We start from the raw sequence: 2,976 nt of genomic DNA, 5'->3' as shown, positions 1-2,976 counted from the left end.
CTCTCAAGGTTCCCTCCGTTTGGCCCCTCCCGAGAGTTCCGACCCCCTATACGTCTAGAACATTCCTAAGTGCCATCAGCGCATGTGCGTGTAGAGGACCCACCTGGGGGTTCAACATTGGATCCAACAACACCCCACCACACTAGTGTACACACCATGTGTTCGACACACAATTTTTGGGGCATTCCCACCCTTCGAGCCTCAATTTTCAAAGAAACCCTAATCCGGCCGACCGCGCGGTCTACAACATTGACCGGGCACCAGCGGTGGCTCCCGGTGGACTTATACCTACATTTGCTTTTCGTGGTCATAGGGGCATGTAGTGTCAAGGGTCAGCCCATGTTCTCACAAGGTTCCCTCCGGTTGGCCCCTCCCGGAAGTTCCCCATATACGTCGAGAACATGCCTAAGTGCCGTCAGCGCATGTGCATTGAGTCGGATTCACCTGGGGGTTCAACATTGGATCCAACAACACCCCATTATAATAGTGTACACACCACATGTTGACACACAATTTTTAGGGGCAATCCCATCCTCCGAGGCTTGATTTCCAGATAAACGCTAATCTATTGACCACACGGTCTAAAGCATTGACTGCGAACCACCGGCGGATCCCCGGTGGACTTATGGCTCCATTTGAGCTTGGTTCGGTCATACGAGCATGTGGTGACAAGGTTCAACCCATATGCTCTCAAGGTTACCTGCGGCTGGCCCCACCCGGGAGTTCCCCCTATACGTCTAGAAGATGGCTAATTGCCATCAGCGCATGTGCGTGTATCCGGACGCACCTCGGAGTTCAAGATTGGATCCAACAACAACTTACCACACTAGTGTACACAACATGTGTTCACACACAATTTTTGGAGGCATTCCCACCCTCCGAGGCTCGATTTTCAGAGAAACCCTAATCAGTTGACCGTGTGGTCTACGACATTGATTGGGCACAAGCGGCGGCTCCCCGGTGGACTTATGCCTCCATTTAAGCTTGCTTAGGTCATAGGGGCATGTGGTGACTGGGTCAGCCCATATGTTCTCAAGGTTCCCTCCGGCTGGTCCCTCCCGGGAGTCCCCCCTATACGTCCAGAACATGCCTAAGTGCCGCCTAGGGTATGTGCGTGTATCTGGACGCACCCAGGGGTTCAACATTGGATCCAACAACATCCTACCACACTAGTGTACACACCATGTGTTCACACACCGTTTTTGGGGGCATTCCCATCCTTCGAGGCTCGATTTCCAGAGGAACCCTAATCCATTGACCGCGAGGTCTAAAGCATTGACTGCAAACCACTGACGGATCCCCGGTGGACTTATGGCTCCATTTGAGCTTGGTTCGGTCATATGGGCATGTGGTGACAAGGTTCAACCCATATGCTCTCAATGTTCCCTACGGCTGGCCCCACCCGGGAGTTCCCCCTATGCGTCCGGAACATGCCTAATTGCCATCAGCGCATGTGCGTGTATTTGGACGCACGTGGGAGTTCAACATTGGATTCAACAACAACTTACCACACTAATGTACATAACATGTGTTCACACACAATTTTTGGGGGCATTCCCACCCTCCGAGGTTCGATTTCCAGAGAAACCCTAATCCGTTGACCGCGTGGTCTACAACATTGACTAGGCACCAGCGGCGGCTCCCCTGTGGACTTATGCCTCCATTTGAGCTTGGTTAGTTCATAGGGGCATATGGTGACAAGGGTCAGCACATATGCTATCAAGGTTCCCTCCGGCTGGCCCCTCCCGGCTGCCCTATACGTCCAGAACATGCACAGCCTCTCTGCCCTGACGGCGAGCTAACATCGTCAGGCCCGTGCCGATGGCAGTCGGCACATATTTCAGCCATGTGCCGACGGCAAAGCCGTCGGCATAGCTATTTTCTATTTTACCACATTAATTTTCGAAAAATCATAACTAAATAATTATAATTCATAAATATACAAATAATATATCAAAATTTTCAGAAAAATAAGTTCTATCTTGGAAAAAATATCAAACTTGGAATATTTAAAATATTTCAAAGAACCTTCTCAAAAATGAGCTATCATATCCGATGTTTTATGGCTTTCACACAGAACAACCAATGTTATGGATATAATTGTGGCATAGTTTGTGATAATGTGCTCATATTATGCACACATGTGCATCTTGGGATGTCTTACAATGTTGCAGGGAGGAAGTTTTCCATTTCATCGCACGAAAAAACATTTTTCATTTTTGAGGTGTCGAAAACGGGGTGTTTTGTGAAGCAACCACCAAATTAAAGTTTCACATTGGTACCAACACATTTTTCAAAAATACTAGACCACATAAGATGGACAATTTATTAACCGGTGTATCCGGAACCTTTCTTTCCACGCCTCATGAAAAAGACAAATTCCTACCGTATCGGTAGGAGGCCGACCAGATTTGAACTACAGGTACATGATATAATACTCAAGATTTTTTGTAAAAATCATTTTTAGATTCACAACATGCTATTTCATCGGAGATCCGGTGCAAGTTTGGCGAGCCTCAGCCCCGGGCAAAGGATCTTCATGCCCGCCGTTTTGAATATAGTTTGAAACGGGCATAAAAAATTCAAAAACGATCCAAACAATGTGAAACATTCGCGTGGTGTCATATTATGTGTCATAGTTGCAAGAAAAAATATTAAAGTTTGAAAATTGTGAACATCACAAAAAATCCTTCACAAAATGAGCTATCATGTTCGAGCTTTCATGACATTTAAGTCAAACGACCAATGTTATGGATAGAATCGCGGCATAGTTTGTGATAATGTGCCCATATTGTGCACACATGTGCATATTGGGATGTCTTACGATATTGCAGGAGGAAGTTTTCCATTTCATCGCACGAAAAAACTATTTTCCATTTTTGAGGTGCCGAAAACGGGGTGTTTTGTGAAGCAACCACCAAATTAAAAATTTACATAGGTACCAACACATTTTTAAAAAATACTAGACCAACTAAG

This window comes from Lolium rigidum, chromosome 5 (assembly GCF_022539505.1).
Source record: "Lolium rigidum isolate FL_2022 chromosome 5, APGP_CSIRO_Lrig_0.1, whole genome shotgun sequence".
Taxonomy (NCBI): domain Eukaryota; kingdom Viridiplantae; phylum Streptophyta; class Magnoliopsida; order Poales; family Poaceae; genus Lolium; species Lolium rigidum.
This window is presented reverse-complemented; position numbering follows the sequence as displayed.